The sequence below is a fragment of the Nerophis lumbriciformis genome, linkage group LG01, assembly GCF_033978685.3.
Source record: "Nerophis lumbriciformis linkage group LG01, RoL_Nlum_v2.1, whole genome shotgun sequence".
Classification (NCBI taxonomy): domain Eukaryota; kingdom Metazoa; phylum Chordata; class Actinopteri; order Syngnathiformes; family Syngnathidae; genus Nerophis; species Nerophis lumbriciformis.
Genome location: NC_084548.2, coordinates 8214468 through 8236233, shown reverse-complemented (window position 1 = coordinate 8236233; position 21766 = coordinate 8214468). Strand labels below are relative to the sequence as shown.

Here is a 21766-nt window from a genome sequence, read left to right as displayed (position 1 = left end):
AACGATTCGATTTCTTTTGCGTTTTGGGGGGTAATGATTCGATTCAGAATCAAGTCTCTATTCAAATCGATTCTCGATTCAAAATTAATACATTTTAATTACTTTGGGTGCCAGTTCTATGATTAACTACATTCCTCCATGAAATACTGTGTGCAAAATGTATTATGTTGCTGAAAAAAAAACTGGTTTTGTTTAATAAAATGCTACCCAAACATTTAATAAAGTCAAATACAAATAAGGCAACAAGAAAAGTATGCAACACATTTCTTTTCTAAAATGAATCTGTACACAGCATATATACAGTAACTGGATAGGACAGATTAAAATAAAAAAAATAAAAAATATATATATATATAAATTTTTTATATTTTTTAATCGATAAGGAGTAGTTACAAATAAGAATCGTGATTCATTCAAAAAAAAAAAATCTTTTGACACCCCTTGTAATTGTGCTGTCCAGTTGTTATATCTTGTTTTTAAATGACATTTTTGAGTCTCATTTGCAAATATTATATGGTAGAATTTGCATGCAGTTGCATTTCCAAGACATTAGTTAGCAGTAGTGTAGAGACTACGGTGTTTTACCTTAATCCGTAAGTAGTCTTTGCCATGAAACTGAATGTCTTCTTATGTTGTACCCTACAACATGTTCACACTGTAAGTATTGTACCTAATATACAAACGTTTGTACTAGATGTTTGATTGTACAGTGCACCTTAGTTGTAGTTTTCATTACCAATTTGGAGGTGTTGAAATTGCCATGTAAAATTGTTCATGCTAATCAGTAGCATGTGTATGGCAAATACAATGTAAATTAGCATCAAGCTAGCACATTTTGGAAAAGTGAAGCCTCTCACTTTACGTTTGAACGTTTTCTATTATGCATACTTGCTTTGTTGGTATTGAAAACTGTAACATTATATGGAGGCAGTTTGACGGACTATAAATAATGCTAATAAATAGTGCCTATAAAAGTACCAAATTTGGTACCCATTCATTTTGTGAAGGGAGCTGTTCCGCCTACTCTCCGCAATTTAGTTGAACAGCCCTGCAGTACATATAAAAATAAAATGAGGTAACGAGTGAATTGGGGAACGAGGTTGTAAGTGAAGTAATGAGTGAATGGGTGAGTAAGGCGTGAAGTAAATTAATCAAAGTAGGACTAATGACTAGTTAAAGTAAATGAGTGAGGCATTAATTGTTTAAGCCAAGTAATGAGTGTGTAAAGTCAAGTGCAACTTATCCACACAGGTTCGTGAAAATCAATGCTATATTGCAATCCTACGAATTACCTCGCACAAAAAAAAACCACTTAAAAATCCTGTGTTTGGATTTGTGTTTACACAGCTTTAATGTGTGTAAGTGTGGGCAAAATGACGTCCTTCTGGCTGGTTGTAACGCAGCATTTAGCACGCTTGAACGAGATTTATAAATTCATGTGAGATTTCCCTCACGAGCTCAGCCCCTCCAGGACATGACAGTTATGAGATTATAATGAAGCCGCAGTCGGCGGGAGTCAAGCTCGGAGTAAAGCTGTCACTTCGTGTGTGTGTGTGTGTGTGTGTGTGTGTGTGTTCGCGTTATCTTCAGCTTCTGCTTTATTCGATCCACTAGTGGGCTCCAGCACCCTCCGCGACCCCGAAAGGGACAAGCATTAGAAAATGGATGGATGGATGGATAGTTGGCACACAGCTGGATCAATGAATTAATTCCTATCAGTTGCCCACACTGCAAAAAGTCAGTGTTCAAAAACAAGAACAAAAAATACAAAAATTATGGGTATTTTATTTGAACTAAGCAAAATTATCTGCCAATAGAACAAGAAAATTCGGCTTGTCAAGACTTTCCAAAACAAGTAAAATTAGCTAACCTCAATAAGCCCAAAAATACCTTAAAATAAGTATATTCTCACTAATAACAAGTGAATTTTTCTTGGTAGAAAAAAAAAGAGACCTTTTTGCTCAATATGTTGAAAAATATTCTTAAATTAAGTAAATGCTAGTGCCATTATTTTAGGTTTTCGTCCTGGTCGTGGAACTGTGGACCAGCTCTATACTCTCGGCAGGGTCCTTGAGGGTGCATGGGAGTTTGCCCAACCAGTCTACATGTGCTTTGTGGACTTGGAGAAGGCATTTGACCGTGTACCCCGGGAAGTCCTGTGGGGAGTGCTCAGAGAGTATGGGGTAACGGACTGTCTGATTGTGGCTGTCCGCTCCCTGTATGATCAGTGTCAGAGCTTGGTCCGCATTGCCGGCAGTAAGTCGGACACGTTTCCAGTGAGGGTTGGACTCCGCCAAGGCTGCCCTTTGTCACCGATTCTGTTCATAACTTTTATGGACAGAATTTCTAGGCGCAGTCAAGGCGTTGAGGGGATCCGGTTTGGTGGCTGCAGGATTAGGTCTCTGCTTTTTGCAGATGATGTGGTCCTGATGGCTTCATCTGGCCAGGATCCTCAGCTCTCACTGGATCGGTTCGCAGCCGAGTGTGAAGCGACTGGGATGAGAATCAGCACCTCCAAGTCCGAGTCCATGGTTCTCGCCCGGAAAAGGGTGGAGTGCCATCTCCGGGTTGGGGAGGAGATCTTGCCCCAAGTGGAGGAGTTCAAGTACCTAGGAGTCTTGTTCACGAGTGAGGGAAAAGTGGATCGTGAGATCGACAGGCGGATCTGTGCGGCATCTTCAGTAATGCGGACGCTGTATCGATCCGTTGTGGTGAAGAAGGAGCTGAGCCGGAAGGCAAAGCTCTCAATTTACCGGTCGATCTACGTTCCCATCCTCACCTATGGTCATGAGCTTTGGGTTATGACCGAAAGGACAAGATCACGGGTACAGGCGGCCGAAATGAGTTTCCTCCGCCCGGTGGCGGGGTTCTCCCTTAGAGATAGGGTGAGAAGCTCTGCCATCCGGGGGGAGCTCAAAGTAAAGCCGCTGCTCCTCCACATCGAGAGGAGCCAGATGAGGTGGTTCGGGCATCTGGTCAGGATGCCACCCGAACGCCTCCCTCGGGAGGTGTTTAGGGCACGTCCAACCGGTAGGAGGCCACGGGGAAGACCCAGGACACGTTGGGAAGACTATGTCTCCCGGCTGGCCTGGGAACGCCTCGGGATCCCCCGGGAGGAGCTGGACGAAGTGGCTGGGGAGAGGATATTCTGGGCTTCCTTGCTTAGGCTGCTGCCCCCGCGACCCGACCTCGGATAAGCGGAAGAGGATGGATGGATGGATAGTGCCATTATCTTGACATCATGATTTTTTTTTTTCATGCTCGAAGTAAGAAATTATTACTTTAAAAAAGTAGTTTTATACTTGTGAGTGTTAATGACACAGCTTTGCAACAGTTGATATTCTAGTTTCAAGCATGTTTTACTCAATATAGGTCATCAAATTTTAGCTACAAGCTGTCATTTCCTACTGAGATCATTTAGGACCAAAACCCTTAAAACAAGTAAAACACTCTAACATAAAATCTGCTTAGTGAGAAGATAATTCTTCTCACTTATCAGACAGAAAATAAGCAAATATCACCCTTATTTGAGATATTTAATCTTACTCACATTTCACTTTTTGCAGTGCAGTTCAACATATATTTTCCTCTCACTCACAGTATGTTATCCTCCCTTCATTTGCAGCCAAGCTTCCTTCTTTCATTTCAGCCGCACTCTCCCTTCTTCGCACTTCTCCACCTCTCCTCTTTTTGTCTCTGCTCCTTCTTCTCATCTTCTGTTTTCACTCATTCTCACGCAATGTGTGCGCTGTCTGTTTGCACATGCATACCTGATTTGCAGCATTGATGCTCGAGTTTTCTTCCCCCAGTACAGTACGGTAATGCTTATGCAAGATTTTGTGTTTTCCCAGGTGTGACATCACAAAAGTGCGTACTCTCAGGTGGCTCAAAGCTTTGCGCTCCAGAGTGTATTCATGCCTTTAGTCAATAGTATCTCTGCACAGCAGAGAGCGCTGGGCCTGCACTCCTCTTCCTCTCTTTTGTCTTTCTCTCAAATACTCCCATTTTCTCTGGTTCTTTCCTTCAGCTTCTACACTTCTCTAGATAATTCCCATTTTTTTACACTTCATTGTAAATATCCACGATTTTAGAGGACAAACATCTGGCTGCAGGGTCAGTAGAGTGAGGAAAATCATGTTTTTTTTTGGTTCAAAACCCCAAAGGGCGTCAGACGAAGGTGACCTTGATCAAAGCAACCAGCAAACTGTTCTATAGTGGCCAAGAACAGCTTTGGTTGTACTTGCCAAAGCTCACAAGCAAGGCTTTGCTGGAGGACAAAAACAATAAAACAGACAAGCAATTTAGTGGTACAGATTTATGTGTAAGGAAACAATAACAAAGACATTCATACTGTATTTGCAAACATAATGCTCAAAAAAAAAATTTCAGCAACATGTTTTGTAATTGTAGTTGTACTTTATACTGCTGACAATAGATATTGGATGCTTTCACTATTTATGTGTATATATATATATATATATATATATATATATCTATATATATATATATATATATATTGCTGATATCCGATATTCCGATATTGTCCAACTCTTTAATTACCGATACCGTTATCAACCGATACCGATATCAACCAATATATGCAGCCGTGGAATTAACACATTATTATGCCTAATTTGGGTGAAGATAAGGTACTTTTTAAAAAAATTAATAAAATAAGTTAAAAAATTAATTACATTTTCTTGAATAAAAAAGAAAGTAAAACAATATAAAAACAGTTACATAGAAACTAGTAATTAATGAAAATGAGTCAAATTAACTGTTAAAGGTTAGTACTATTAGTGGACCAGCAGCACGCACAATCATGTGTGCTTACGGACTGTATCCCTTGCAGACTGTAACTGTATTGATATATATTGATATATAATGTAGGAACCAGAATATTAATAACAGAATATTATTAATATCTTGTGTTTTTTATGTTGATTTAATCATTTAAAAAAACAAAAAACAAAACAAAAAAAAAACGATACCAATAAAAAAAAAAACGATACCGATAATTTCCGATATTACATTTTAACGCATTTATCGGCTGATAATATCGGCAGGCCGATATTATCGGACATCTCTAATATATATATATATATATATATATATATATATATATATATATATATATATATATATATATATAGTCTGGGGTTCAATCCCGGGCTCGGGATCTTTCTGTGTGGAGTTTGCATGTTCTCCCCGTGACTGCGTGGGTTACCTCCGGGTACTCCGGCTGCCTCCCACCTCCAAAGACATGCACCTGGGGATAGGTTGATTGGCAACACTAAATTGGCCCTAGTGTGTGAATGTGAGTGTGAATGTTGTCTGTGTATCTGTGTTGGCCCTGCGATGAGGTGGCGACTTGTCCAGGGTGTACCCCGCCTTCCGCCCGATTGTAGCTGAGATAGGCTCCAGCGCCCCCCGCGACCCCAAAAGGGATAAGCGGTAGAAAATGGATGGATGTGTGTATATATATATATATATATATATATATATATATATATATATATATATATATATATATATATATATATATATATTAGGGCTGGGCGATATGGCCTTTTTTAATATCTCTATATTTTTAGGCCATATCGCAATACACGATATATATCTGGATATTTTGCCTTAGCCTTGAATGAACACTTGATGCATATAATCACAGCAGTATGATTATTCTCTGTGTCTACATTAAAACATTCTTCTTCATACTGCATTCATATATGCTCAATTTAAACTTTCATGCAGAGAGGGAAACCACAACTAAGTCAATTGACCAAAAGTGTATTTATTAAACAGTTATTAAGCAGTGACACAAACATTCATGTCATTTCAAAACAGAAAGTGCAAGATTGTCAGAGACATTTTAAAACAAGCTATAAGTGCACTTTTGTGCATGATGTCACTCAAGATATTTCAATAAGTGTCAAATAAAAATGAGCTACATAATATGAAATCAAATAGTGTATGTCCTTCGCTATGTGGTAGGTTCCTGCGGACGCTATCTCCTTATGTCGTTTTTTTTGTTCATACGGTGTTGATGTGGAAATGGTTGCCTCGGCATTTTGTTGGTGTGGCACCGAACAGAGATGTTGACATGCGGAGTTTCAAACACTCTTTATTCTCTAGCGGGTGACTTTTCAAATGATGCTACATATTAGCAGTAATGCTACTTTTTATAGCAACGCTTTCGCCCCACACTTGACAAATTACGGTTGTCTGTTCGACATATTCCCACTTGAAGCCAAACCACCGCCAGACGATAGACCCCCTGCTATTTTTGGGGGGAATTAATTATTCCTTCATTTGTTACCAGATTCGCACCTATCTCTCTCCCACTCGCACCGCACCGCTAGCATCACAGCTAACGTTACCCATGCTGCTACCTCTTTGCTGTGCGAGGGCGTATACGTATGTGACGTATGTCGTGACAGTATGTGACGTATGTAAGAAGGTGCGCTTGTCTGTCTGTGAGAAGGAGAGACAAGAAAGAGTGAGAAGAGTCTTTATTGTAATGCCAGCAGCTAAAAGCAACTGCGTGAGAACGTATACTCGAATATCACGATATAGTCATTTTCTATATCGCACAGAGACAAACCCGCGATAGATCGCATATATCGATATATCGCCCAGCCCTAGTTGAATATGCAATAGATTTCATTCAGGGAGCTAGAAAAAGACCATTACGGCTCATGCAACCACAGCTGCCTCCATGCACTGTGAAGTATCCAAAACCCAAAACCAGTGAAGTTGGCACGTTGTGTAAATCATAAATAAAAACAGAATACAATGATTTGCAAATATTTTTCAACCGATATTCAATTGAATAGACTGCAAAGACAATACACTTAACGTTCAAACTTTGTTATTTTTTTGCAAATATTAGCTTATTTGGAATGTGATGCTTGGAACATGTTTCAAAAATACATACATGCAGGTTTTGGAGCAACATATGTTGCCATCCAAGCAACGTCTTTTTCATGGACGCCCCTGCTTATTTCAGCAAGACAATGCCAAGCCTCGGCCGTAAAAGGGTGGAGTGCCATCTCCGGGTTGGGGAGGAGATCTTGCCCCAAGTGGAGGAGTTCAAGTACCTCGGAGTCTTGTTCACGAGTGAGGGAAGAGTGGATCGTGAGATCGACAGGCGGATCGGTGCGGCGTCTTCAGTAATGCGGACGCTGTATCGATCCGTTGTGGTGAAGAAGGAGCTGAGCCGGAAGGCAAAGCTCTCAATTTACCGGTCGATCTACGTTCCCATCCTCACCTATGGTCATGAGCTTGGGGTTATGACCGAAAGGACAAGATCACGGGTACAAGCGGCCGAAATGAGTTTCCTCCGCCGGGTGGCGGGGCTCTCCCTTAGAGATAGGGTGAGAAGCTCTGCCATCCGGGGGGAGCTCAAAGTAAAGCCGCTGCTCCTCCACATGGAGAGGAGCCAGATGAGGTGGTTCGGGCATCTGGTCAGGATGCCACCCGAGCGCCTCCCTAGGGAGGTGTTTAGGGCACGTCTGGCCGGTAGGAGGCCACGAGGAAGACCCAGGACACGTTGGGAAGACTATGTCTCCCGGCTGGCCTGGGAACTCCTCGGGATCCCCCGGGAGGAGCTGGACAAAGTGGCTGGGGAGAGGGAAGTCTGGGCTTCCCTGCTTAGGCTGCTGCCCCCGCGACCCGACCTCGGATAAGCGGAAGAAGATGGATGGATGGATGGAATGCCAAGCCACATTCTGCACGTGTTACAACAGCGTGGCTTCGTAGTAAAAGAGTGCGGGTACTAGACTGGCCTGCCTGTAGTCCAGACCTGTCTCCCATTGAAAACGTGTGGCACATTATGAAGCCTAAAATAAAATACGGAGACTGTTGAACAACTTAAACTGTACATCAAACAAGAATGGGAAAGAGTTCCACCTGAAAAGCTTAAAAAAATGTTCTCCTCTATTCCCAAACGTTTACTAAGTGTTGTTAAAAGGAAAGGCCATGTAACACAGTGGTAAAAATGTGCCAAGTTTTTTGCAATATGTTGCTGCCATTCAATTCTAAGTTCATGATTATTTGCAAAAAAAAATGAAGTTTCTGAGTTCAGACATTAAATATCTTGTCATTGCAGTCTATTCAATTTAATATAAGTTGAAAAAGATTTGCAAATCATTGTATTCTGTTTTTATTTACGACTTCACTGGTTTTGGGTTTTGTACGTTCTGGTCTAGCCCCTCTACAGAGCACCTTTACCAGCCCATTACATCACATTAGACGTCTTCTCTTGGTCCGTGGTCGCTTGCCAGGAGTTACATGTTTCAGGTGGAGCAGCCAGCCAGGCCAGGTTTCCACTCCCCTTAGAGGCCCAGAAGGCCAGATGGCAACCTTTATTCTGGTGAAGTCTTACCGACTGCAGACTAGACCCGTGACCGGCACTGTAGCCTTCAGTGGCACGCATATTTCTCATGTCGCTCATTGCGTGCCTAAACTGCAAGCGGACATCACAGGAGTCATCCCTGCTGCACTAATACGCTGCCGAGCAGGAGCAATTGTTTGGGGAAAATGTAAATTTAGGCAGGCTTCACGGCTCTTGAAAATCCGCCTCAGGTGCTTGACTGAAGCCAATGATTTTCAAGAGGCTCGGTAAACACTTCTATCAAAGCCATGCTGCAGATAAAGATGGGGGGGACAAAACAAACTCCTGACTTGAATGCCGCCGCACATTTTAGGAGATTTGTCCACAGAACAAATACAAACCCCGTTTCCATATGAGTTGGGAAATTGTGTTAGATGTAAATATAAACGGAATACAATGATTTGCAAATCATTTTCAACCCATATTCAGTTGAATATGCTACAAAGACAACATATTTGATGTTCAAACTCAAACATTTTTTATTTTTTTGCAAATAATCATTAACTTTAGAATTTGATGCCAGCAACACGTGACAAAGAAGTTGGGAAAGGTGGCAATAAATACTGATAAAGTTGAGGAATGCTCATCAAACACTTATTTGGAACATCCCACAGGTGAACAGGCAAATTGGGAACAGGTGGGTGCCATGATTGGGTATGAAAGTAGATTCCTTGGAATGCTCAGTCATTCACAAACAAGGATGGGGCGAGGGTCACCACTTTGTCAACAAATGCGTGAGCAAATTGTTGAACAGTTTAAGAAAAACCTTTCTCAACCAGCTATCGGAAGGAATTTAGGGATTTCACCATCTACGGTCCGTAATATCATCAAAGGGTTCAGAGAATCTGGAGAAATCACTGCACGTAAGCAGCTAAGCCCGTGACCTTCGATCCCTCAGGCTGTACTGCATCAACAAGCGACATCAGTGTGTAAAGGATATCACCACATGGGCTCAGGAACACTTCAGAAACCCACTGTCAGTAACTACAGTTGGTCGCTATATCTGTAAGTGCAAGTTAAAACTCTCAAAGGCGAAAACCGTTTATCAACAACACCCAGAAACGCCGTTGGCTTCGCTGGGCCTGAGCTTATCTAAGATGGACTGATACAAAGTGGAAAAGTGTTCTGTGGTCTGACGAGTCCACATTTCAAATTGTTTTTGGAAATTGTGGACGTCGTGTCCTCCGAACCAAAGAGGAAAAGAACCATCCGGATTGTTATAGGCGCAAAGCTAAAAAGCCAGCATCTGTGGTGGTATGGGGGTGTATTAGTGCCCAAGACATGGGTAACTTACACATCTGTGAAGGCGCCATTAATGCTGAAAGGTACATACAGGTTTTGGAGCAACATATGTTGCCATCCAAGCAACGTTACCATGGACGCCCCTGCTTATTTCAGCAAGACAATGCCAAGCCACGTGTTACATCAACGTGGCTTCATAGTAAAAGAGTGCGGGTACTAGACTGGCCTGCCTGTAGTCCAGACCTGTCTCCCATTGAAAATGTGTGGTGCATTATGAAGCCTAAAATAGCACAACGGAGACCCCCGGACTGTTGAACAACTTAAGCTGTACATCAAGCAAGAATGGGAAAGAATTCCACCTGAGAAGCTTAAAAAATGTGTCTCCTCAGTTCCCAAACGTTTACTGAGTGTTGTTAAAAGGAAAGGCCATGTAACACAGTGGTGAACATGCCCTTTCCCAACTACTTTGGCACATGTTGCAGCCATGAAATTCTAAGTTAATTATTATTTGCAAAAAAAAAAAAGAAAGTTTATGAGTTTGAACATCAAATATGTTGTCTTTGTAGTGCATTCAACTGAATATGGGTTGAAAAGGATTTGCAAATCATTGTATTCCGTTTATATTTACATCTAACACAATTTCCCAACTCATATGGAAACGGGGTTTGTAGAAGACAGACACAGGGTGAGGGGCAGCTGCCACATCCAGCTGCTAACCGCTGTGCTGTGTAGAAGAGGTCAGTGGATTTGTGTGAGGCTGCAGATCTACTTACGGACTACAATAGACCCGACGTGCGCGTATACATGTGATACAAGCTAATGGTCGCAGACTTAACGTGCCGCCGGGCTTTTGTGTCAGCTCAAGTATCCGCTTTAATGTAAAGGATTAAAGCTTCCCTTGTTAAAAGGCTGCTTTAAACCCGAATATCGCCAAGCCCACTCACTGTGTGTGTGTGTGTGTGTGTGTAGCTATTTTTCCAACATAGTTCTACTTTGAGTTTAATGACTGACCTCAGGGCTTGAAAAGGCTTTCATAACAAACAGAGCAGAAATCAGCTGTCAAGTCGGTGCACAACACTGCTAAAACTGAAATCTAAGTAAGATTAAATATCTCAAATAAGGGTGATATTTGCTTATTTTCTGTCTCATAAGATAATTCTTCTCACTAAGCAGATTTTATGTTAGAGTGTTTTACTTGTTTTAAGGGTTTTGGTCCTAAATGATCTCAGTAAGATATTACAGCTTGTTGCTGAGATTTGATGACCCATATTGAGTAAAACATGCTTGAAACTAGAATATCAACTGTTGCAAAGCTGTGTCATCAACACTCACAAGTATAATACTACCTATATACCTCCATATATGCTACCTCTCTGCTGGGAGAGGGCGTATACGTATGTGACGTATGACGTGACAGTATGTGACGTGTGTAAGAAGGTGCACTTGCTGTCTGTGAGAGGGAGACACAGGAAAGAGTGAGAAGAGCCTGTCGTGTAATGCCAGCAGCTAAAAGCAACTGCGTGAGAATTCACAGACCTGTGGATGTGTTGAAGGTGTGCTGGAAAATGCGGAACGGAAATTAGGGAGCAGCAGAAAAGTGGAATGTATTATTTAAATCGGACCGGAGTTTTTTTTAAACTGGATCTGGATCGGCATTTTCCCATGCCTTGCCGATACGCAATTTTTGGCAAATATCGGCAGCCGATCCGATCCAAATATCGGATCGGGACATCCCTAGTATTGGCAGATAATTTTGCTTAGTTCAAATAAAATACCCCTAATTTTTGTGTTTGTTTCCTTGTTTTTGATCACTGACTTTTTGCAGTGAAGCTTCTTATTTGTTGCAATTGCAAATTGAAATAACGCTATAAATTACATTTGACTCCTGAGAGATGCTTTTGCAGAGCAAAATAAGGTTCGATCAAGTGAAATTGCTCAGAGAACAATAGTAGGCATGGAAAACAATGTGCTTTTAAAGTGGAGTGTTGATTTGTTTGTTTTTTATAGTGGCCACTATAAATCATGATGCAGTAAGTTAAATGATGCGGACACGTTTGTTACTGGATACTTTCTAAGACACTTCTACCTTGGAGACTTTCTATGTGTAAGTAATATGCAATTACTGTCTAAATACATAATATTGTTTATATTAACCAATTTTTTGTTTCAGACTGCTATATTGTGCAATTAAGGACACTTAATATATTTATGTCTAGCTTTTGTGTGCTGTTGTGTAGCTGCTAGTTCCTGTGTCAAAGTCAAGGCCCGCGGGCCATATCCGGCCTGCGAATTAAATATCTATGGCCCCCGGGATGATTAGTATTAGAACCGGCCCGCAGGCCACAGCCGCCTGCTGCTGTTTTGCACGCACCAATACTCCATCAGTGTCGGTGCAAGGAATTTTCAAAATGGGGTTCCAGGGACCCCATCAAGTCCTAAAAATTGGGTCCCACAGTACATTTTTAGGGTTCCACTTTTTTGTAACCGTTTAAAAAAAAAAAGAAGATACATTTATGCATTATCCTATTCAAGATTCAAGATGATTTATTGTCAATTCTTAACATGTACAAGACACATAAGAACTGAAAAGTATATTTTCGGCACAGTCCCACTAAGAGCAGACATACGTTACAGGGAGACAAGACGAGACCGCCGACGATGCAGCCATTTTTACGGCGTTCCTTAAACAAAGGTGAGAAAAAGGTGATATTGGGAAAGGGGGGGAAGAGTAAAACATATCAGTCAAAGGCTGGATCCGCAAGAGGGGGTCCAGACTGAGTCCAAGGGAAAAAACCTCATTTGCAATGCAAACATAAACACGTTACATTTAGTCACAACAAACTTGCAACAGAGGGAGGGGGAGTTGGAGCAAACAAGCAGTGGTGAAGGCGTTGGTTGAGGAAGGGGCGGGTGCGTGCATGTATGCCCAATTAACTTGGATGTGATGTTGAAATGTTTTTGTGGACTGGGGCCGATCTCAGAGTTCGACACCAGGTGTTGTTGAAAAAAAGGGAGGTCAAAAGCGTCCATCGTTGAGGTGTCCTCGGGGGTGTTTTTCAGAACAGCCTGTTCCTGATAGCGTCAAGGCCATTCGAGGGCGTGAAATCGTAGATTAGGATGTTGTTTTCTTTGAGCAGTCAAAAACAATGACTTGGTGCTCTATTTGTCCGTGCTGGTTTCTCTCAAATTCAATTAAATTCTCCTTCTCAGCAAACTTCTCCATGATGTGATCCATTTTGCGATTCAGTTCAGAAATCGCCACAGTCTGTGTTGCCACAGCCCGGCCCAATCCTTCCATTGCGACGAACAGCCGTTGGGCTCCTTGAGTGGCTGCCATCGTCTTCCGAATTTGACGATACACCAGAGCAATGCCCAGCCCAATCAGCAGGTGCCCCGCGATCACGGTTCCAAATAGGTAGATGTCTTCGACGTCCTTGATGGAAAGGACTGAGAGGCACTTGATTCTCCATTTATCCCTGGAGTCTCACACGTACCCCGCAGCAATGGTTCCATCAGGGCAGCCAGGCTCCCCCGAACCTCTTTTCCTTGTCGAAAAGACTTTGTCAATTGCGTCGAGAGTCCAGCTGATCATATCCATGTTTGATGTTTAGATTTGAGGACAGCGCAAAGAAAGAGGCTTCAAAAAAGTTCAGACAAGACAAACACGAAGAGAGCAAGCAGGGAAGGAGGGAGCGGAGAAAAATGCGACCGCCCTCACCAGAGGCAAAACAGAAATATTGTATCTCACATTCTATATTGTGTTTTGGAAAAAGGTTGTCATAAACATTACTTAATTCATTAAAACAATTATACAAAAGAAAACACATTTTTATGCATATGTAAATGTATTCAGTTATAAACATTCATTCACTTTCTCCTTTCCTTCATGGATCTAAACTTTACCGCTGCCGGTATTTTTTTCTATATTTTTATTTTAATATTTTCAGAATGTGTTTGTTCTATTTTTGGCCAAAGTAAGACAAAGAAAACAATCTGAAGTTGTCTTTATTTGTCACGATTTGATTAGTTTTGCCCGCGTGTGCACAGATTTTCCTCCATGCGGCCCCTGAGCTAAAATGAGTTTGACACGCCTGTGCTATCTCCCAGTGGCCTATAACCTACCATGTTCACCTTTTTGTAAATGATTTCACTAAACACAAAAAAAGACCAACCTTGTGTGTTTATTGGAGGACATTGAGATGCTAACTGCGGCTGCCAAGCCTTGCAAAAGTAAACAGGCTGCAGGACTGCTGGAATCGGAGCTTAAATTGGATATTTCACATGCAAACCAATATCATTCGATAAAATATTTTAAATCAATCGTGTCAAAGGTGAATTCACATATTCCAATGTCAAACTGTTGCCACCTTAAAACCTTTAAGTATTAGGACACTCCTTTAGGAGGGAAGAGTCCACCCAGATCATTTAGTTCTAAGGCTGTCTGAAATAATGAGAGGTGACTGGAATTGAATAGTTACAAAAAAAGAGTAAGCACAAAGAGTAGCAGTACCAGCGCCGGATAACGAACCGAGCCGTCTAAAGTTCGGAGCAATCTCTAAAATGGTCACCCACCTCTCATGCTTTTGTCCATCTTGCACGCACTGCCTTGACCGGGCCCGAAAATGAAAGTTTAATTGGCGTGTGTGTACACTCTCCACTCTCACTCCTGCACCTGATACTTCACGACAGCATTAAACCAGAGTAGAATAATATATAAACAGGTAAAAATGCCCCTTTGAAAAAGAGTTAAAAAAAAATAATTAAAAAACAAAACTATTTTTGCTTGTAAATCTAAGTCAAAATTGTTTTGGTAAGAATTTTTGAAAAGAGAGATTCGATTAAAGCTTTAAAAACCCATGTGATCTTCAAAGGACCAATTAAAAATTATTATTAGCTATACTTACAAGTAGAGATGTCCGATAATATTGGACTGCCGATATTATCGGCCGATAAATGCTTTAAAATGTAATATCGGAAATTATCTGTATCGGTTTCAAAATTATCGGTATCGGTTTCAAAAAATAACATTTATGACTTTTTAAAACGCCGCTGTATACACGGACGTAGGGAGAAGTACAGAGCGCCAATAAACCTTAAAGGCACTGCCTTTGCGTGCCGGCCCAGTCACATAATATCTACGGCTTTTCACACACACAAGTGAATGCAAGGCATTCTTGGTCAACAGCCATACAGGTCACACTGAGGGCGGCCGTATAAACAACTTTAACACTGTTACAAATATGCGCCACACTGTGAACCCACACCAAACAAGAAGGACAAACACATTTCGGGAGAACATCCGCACCGTAACACAACATAAACACAACAGAACAAATACCCAGAATCCCTTGCAGCACTATACTCTTCCGGGACGCTACAATATACACCCCCTACGCCCCCACCTCAACCTTCTCATGCTCTCTCAGGAAGAGCATGTCCCAAATGCCAAGCTGCTGTTTTGAGGCATGTTAAAAAAAAATAATGCACTTTGTGACTTCAATAATAAATATGGCAGTGCCATGTTGGCATTTTTGTCCATAACTTGAGTTGATTTATTTTGGAAAATCTTGTTACATTGTTTAATGCATCCAGCGGGGCATCACAACAATATTAGGCATAATAATGTGTTATTTCCACGACTGTATATATCGGTATCGGTTGATATCGGAATCGGTAATTAAGAGTTGGACAATATTGGAATATCGGATATCGGCAAAAAAGCCATTATCGGACATCCCTAGTTACAAGTATTGTGAAGTTTTATGTCTTATAACAATAACAAACTTGTGATGCTCAAAAGCAGTATTTTATTTTCGGAAGATCTTGTGCCAATAAAAAAGTTCTTATGTCTCTCTGAAAGAATAATAATCATGGGATTGTGACTTGCATTAAGTTTTGATCTGGGCCGCGGGCCTTGACTTTGACACCCCTGCCCTAACATAAGCAATGTTTTAAATCATGTTTTAAGAATCTTTGGCTGTCATATAAGTGTAAACATGAGTTAACCACTGTTATTATTAAATGTTAAAAGGACAAGAAAAAGTCAGGAAACAACTACCTCAGTGGTTCTCAACCTGGGTTCGGTGAGTCGGGCTCAGGGGTTCGGCGGAGGTCAAAACACACCTGACTCATCATGTAAATACAAACTTCTCCCTATCGGCGTATTACGGATTCGGCAACAGCAAAATGGTTTGCAGGTGTGTAATTTGTTGTGAGTTTATGCACTGTGTTGGTTTTGTTGTTTGAACATTACAACATTAACGAGATTGTTGCGTTCAAATGTCTATTAAGTGCATCAATAATAAAAATGTTGCGTTCATTACCAAGTAAAACATAAACCAGAGTGTTGCGTTTAAATGTCTTCTAAGTACATTAATAGTAAGAATGTTGTGTTCAAGTGTTTACCAAGTAAAATAATAGTGGGAGTGTTGCGTTCAAATGTCTACTAAGTACATCAATAGTAAGGATGGTGTGTTCAAATGTTTACCAAGTAAAATAATAGTGTTGCATTCAAATGTCTACTAAGTACATTAAAAGTAAGAATGTTGCGTTCAAATGTCTACTAAGTACCGTATTTTTCGGACTATAAGTCGCAGTTTTTTTCATAGTTTGGCCGGGCTCCAGTGCGACTTATATATGTTTTTTTCCTTTTTTATTATGCATTTTTGGCAGGTGCGACTTATACTCCGGTGCAACTTATACTCCGGTGCAACTTATACTCCGGTGCGACTTATACTCCAAAAAATGCGGTACATCAATAGTAAGGATGGTGTGTTCAAGTGTTTACCAAGTAAAATAATAGTGTTGCATTCAAATGTCTACTAAGTAGATCAATAGTAAGAATGTTGCGTTCAAGTGTTTACCAAGTAAAACATTAACGAGATTGTTGCGTTCAAACGTCTATTAAGTACATCAATAGTAAGAATGTTGTGTTCAAGTGTTTACCAAGTAAAATAATAGTGGGAGTGTTGCGTTCAAATGTCTACTAAGTACATCAATAGTAAGGATGGTGTGTTCAAATGTTTACCAAGTAAAATAATAGTGTTGCATTCAAATGTCTACTAAGTACATTAAAAGTAAGAATGTTGCGTTCAAATGTCTACTAAGTACCGTATTTTTCGGACTATAAGTCGCCGTTTTTTTCATAGTTTGGCCGGGCTCCAGTGCGACTTATATATGTTTTTTTCCTTTTTTATTATGCATTTTTGGCAGGTGCGACTTATACTCCGGTGCAATTTATACTCCGGTGCGACTTATACTCCAAAAAATGCGGTACATCAATAGTAAGGATGGTGTGTTCAAGTGTTTACCAAGTAAAATAATAGTGTTGCATTCAAATGTCTACTAAGTAGATCAATAGTAAGAATGTTGCGTTCAAGTGTTTACCAAGTAAAACATTAACGAGATTGTTGCGTTCAAACGTCTATTAAGTACATCAATAGTAAGAATGTTGTGTTCAAGTGTTTACCAAGTAAAATATAAACAGGAGTGTTGCGTTCAAATGTCTATTAAGTACATCAATAGTAAGAATGTTGTGTTCAAGTGTTTACCAAGTAAAATGATAGTGGGAGTGTTGCGTTCAAATGTCTATTAAGTACATCAATAGTAAGAATGTTGTGTTCAAGTGTTTACCAAGTAAAACATAAACAGGAGTGTTGCGTTCAAATGTCTATTAAGTACATCAATAGTAAGAATGTTGTGTTCAAGTGTTTACCATGTAAAATAATAGTGGGAGTGTTGCGTTCAAATGTCTATTAAGTACATCAATAGTAAGGATGGTGTGTTCAAGTATTTACCAAGTAAAATAATAGTGTTGCATTCAAATGTCTACTAAGTACATTAAAAGTAAGAATGTTGTGTTCAAGTGTTTACCAAGTAAAACATTAACGAGAGTGTTGCGTTCAAATGTCTAAGTAGATCAATAGTAACAATGTTGCGTTCAAGTGTTTACCAAGTAAAACATTAACGAGATTGTTGCGTTCAAATGTCTATTAAGTACATCAATAGTAAGAATGTTGTGTTCAAATGTTTACCAAGTAAAACATAAACAGGAGTGTTGCGTTCAAATGACTATTAAGTACATCAATAGTAAGAATGTTGTGTTCAAGTGTTTACCATGTGAAATAATAGGGGGAGTGTTGCGTTCAAATGTCTATTAAGTACATCAATAGTAAAAATGTTGCGTTCATTACCAAGTAAAACATAAACCAGAGTGTTGCGTTTAAATGTCTTCTAAGTACATCAATAGTAAGAATGTTGTGTTCAAGTGTTTACCAAGTAAAATAATAGTGGGAGTGTTGCGTTCAAATGTCTACTAAGTACATCAATAGTAAGGATGGTGTGTTCAAGTGTTTACCAAGTAAAATAAGAGTGTTGCATTCAAATGTCTACTAAGTACATTAAAAGTAAGAATGTTGTGTTCAAATGTTTACCAAGTAAAACATAAACGAGAGTGTTGCGTTCAAATGTCTACTAAGTAGATCAATAGTAAGAATGTTGCGTTCAAGTGTTTACCAAGTAAAACATTAACGAGATTGTTGCGTTCAAATGTCTATTAAGTACATCAATAGTAAGAATGTTGTGTTCAAATGTTTACCAAGTAAAACATAAACAGGAGTGTTGCGTTCAAATGTCTATTAAGTACATCAATAGTAAAAATGTTGCGTTCATTACCAAGTAAAACATAAACCAGAGTGTTGCGTTCAAATGTCTTCTAAGTACATCAATAGTAAGAATGTTGTGTTCAAGTGTTTACCAAGTAAAATAATAGTGGGAGTGTTGCGTTCAAATGTCTACTAAGTACATCAATAGTAAGGATGGTGTGTTCAAGTGTTTACCAAGTAAAATAAGAGTGTTGCATTCAAATGTCTACTAAGTACATTAAAAGTAAGAATGTTGTGTTCAAATGTTTACCAAGTAAAACATAAACGAGAGTGTTGCGTTCAAATGTCTACTAAGTAGATCAATAGTAAGAATGTTGCGTTCAAGTGTTTACCAAGTAAAATAATAGTGGGAGTGTTGCGTTCAAATGTCTACTAAGTACATCAATAGTAAGGATGGTGTGTTCAAGTGTTCACCAAGTAAAATAATAGTGTTGCATTCAAATGTCTACTAAGTACATTAAAAGTAAGAATGTTGTGTTCAAATGTTTACCAAGTAAAACATAAACGAGAGTGTTGCGTTCAAATGTCTACTAAGTAGATCAATAGTAAGAATGTTGTGTTCAAGTGTTTACCAAGTAAAATATAAACAGGAGTGTTGCGTTCAAATGTCTATTAAGTACATCAATAGTAAGAATGTTGTGTTCAAGTGTTTACCAAGTAAAATAATAGTGGGAGTGTTGCGTTCAAATGTCTACTAAGTACATCAATAGTAAGGATGGTGTGTTCAAGCGTTTACCAAGTAAAATAATAGTGTTGCATTCAAATGTCTACTAAGTACATTAAAAGTAAGAATGTTGTGTTAAAATGTTTACCAAGTAAAACATAAACGAGAGTGTTGCGTTCAAATGTCTACTAAGTAGATCAATAGTAAGAATGTTGCGTTCAAGTGTTTACCAAGTAAAACATTAACGAGATTGTTGCGTTCAAACGTCTATTAAGTACATCAATAGTAAGAATGTTGTGTTCAAGTGTTTACCAAGTAAAACATAAACAGGAGTGTTGCGTTCAAATGTCTATTAAGTACATCAATAGTAAGAATGTTGTGTTCAAGTGTTTACCAAGTAAAATAATAGTGGGAGTGTTGCGTTCAAATGTCTACTAAGTACATCAATAGTAAGGATGGTGTGTTCAAGTGTTTACCAAGTAAAATAATAGTGTTGCATTCAAATGTCTACTAAGTACATTAAAAGTAAGAATGTTGTGTTCAAATGTTTACCAAGTAAAACATAAACGAGAGTGTTGCGTTCAAATGTCTACTAAGTAGATCAATAGTAAGAATGTTGCGTTCAAGTGTTTACCAAGTAAAACATTAACGAGATTGTTGCGTTCAAATGTCTATTAAGTACATCAATAGTAAGAATGTTGTGTTCAAATGTTTACCAAGTAAAACATAAACAGGAGTGTTGCGTTCAAATGTCTATTAAGTACATCAATAGTAAAAATGTTGCGTTCATTACCAAGTAAAACATAAACCAGAGTGTTGCGTTCAAATGTCTTCTAAGTACATCAATAGTAAGAATGTTGTGTTCAAGTGTTTACCAAGTAAAATAAGAGTGTTGCATTCAAATGTCTACTAAGTACATTAAAAGTAAGAATGTTGTGTTCAAATGTTTACCAAGTAAAACATAAACGAGAGTGTTGTGTTCAAATGTCTACTAAGTAGATCAATAGTAAGAATGTTGCGTTCAAGTGTTTACCAAGTAAAATAATAGTGGGAGTGTTGCGTTCAAATGTCTACTAAGTACATCAATAGTAAGGATGGTGTGTTCAAGTGTTCACCAAGTAAAATAATAGTGTTGCATTCAAATGTCTACTAAGTACATTAAAAGTAAGAATGTTGTGTTCAAATGTTTACCAAGTAAAACATAAACGAGAGTGTTGCGTTCAAATGTCTACTAAGTAGATCAATAGTAAGAATGTTGTGTTCAAGTGTTTACCAAGTAAAATATAAACAGGAGTGTTGCGTTCAAATGTCTATTAAGTACATCAATAGTAAGAATGTTGTGTTCAAGTGTTTACCAAGTAAAATAATAGTGGGAGTGTTGCGTTCAAATGTCTACTAAGTACATCAATAGTAAGGATGGTGTGTTCAAGCGTTTACCAAGTAAAATAATAGTGTTGCATTCAAATGTCTACTAAGTACATTAAAAGTAAGAATGTTGTGTTCAAATGTTTACCAAGTAAAACATAAACGAGAGTGTTGCGTTCAAATGTCTACTAAGTAGATCAATAGTAAGAATGTTGCGTTCAAGTGTTTACCAAGTAAAACATTAACGAGATTGTTGCGTTCAAACGTCTATTAAGTACATCAATAGTAAGAATGTTGTGTTCAAGTGTTTACCAAGTAAAACATAAACAGGAGTGTTGCGTTCAAATGTCTATTAAGTACATCAATAGTAAGAATGTTGTGTTCAAGTGTTTACCAAGTAAAATAATAGTGGGAGTGTTGCGTTCAAATGTCTACTAAGTACATCAATAGTAAGGATGGTGTGTTCAAGTGTTTACCAAGTAAAATAATAGTGTTGCATTCAAATGTCTACTAAGTACATTAAAAGTAAGAATGTTGTGTTCAAATGTTTACCAAGTAAAACATAAACGAGAGTGTTGCGTTCAAATGTCTACTAAGTAGATCAATAGTAAGAATGTTGCGTTCAAGTGTTTACCAAGTAAAACATTAACGAGATTGTTGCGTTCAAATGTCTATTAAGTACCGGTACATCAATAGTAAGAATGTTGTGTTCAAGTGTTTACCAAGTAAAACATAAACAGGAGTGTTGCGTTCAAATGTCTATTAAGTACATCAATAGTAAGAATGTTGTGTTCAAGTGTTTACCAAGTAAAATAATAGTGGGAGTGTTGCGTTCAAATGTCTACTAAGTACATCAATAGTAAGGATGGTGTGTTCAAGTGTTTACCAAGTAAAATAATAGTGTTGCATTCAAATGTCTACTAAGTACATTAAAAGTAAGAATGTTGTGTTCAAATGTTTACCAAGTAAAACATAAACGAGAGTGTTGCGTTCAAATGTCTACTAAGTAGATCAATAGTAAGAATGTTGCGTTCAAGTGTTTACCAAGTAAAACATTAACGAGATTGTTGCGTTCAAATGTCTATTAAGTACATCAATAGTAAGAATGTTGTGTTCAAGTGTTTACCAAGTAAACCATAAACAGGAGTGTTGCGTTCAAATGTCTATTAAGTATATCAATGGTAAAAATGTTGCGTTCATTACCAAGTAAAACATAAACCAGAGTGTTGCGTTCAAATGTCTTCTAAGTACATCAATAGTAAGAATGTTGTGTTCAAGTGTTTACCAAGTAAAACATAAACAGGAGTGTTGCGTTCAAATGTCTATTCAGTACATCAATAGTAAGAATGTTGTGTTCAAGTGTTTACCATGTAAAATAATAGTGGGAGTGTTGCGTTCAAATGTCTATTAAGTACATCAATAGTAAAAATGTTGCGT

At 38.9% G+C, this 21766-nt stretch overlaps 1 protein-coding gene across 2 annotated transcripts in view; it reads left to right on the top strand.

The window, feature by feature from the left end:
* celsr3 (cadherin, EGF LAG seven-pass G-type receptor 3) overlaps positions 1 to 21766 on the top strand; it is a 283146-nt gene that overhangs the window by 39939 nt on the left and 221441 nt on the right. The window lies entirely within an intron of this gene.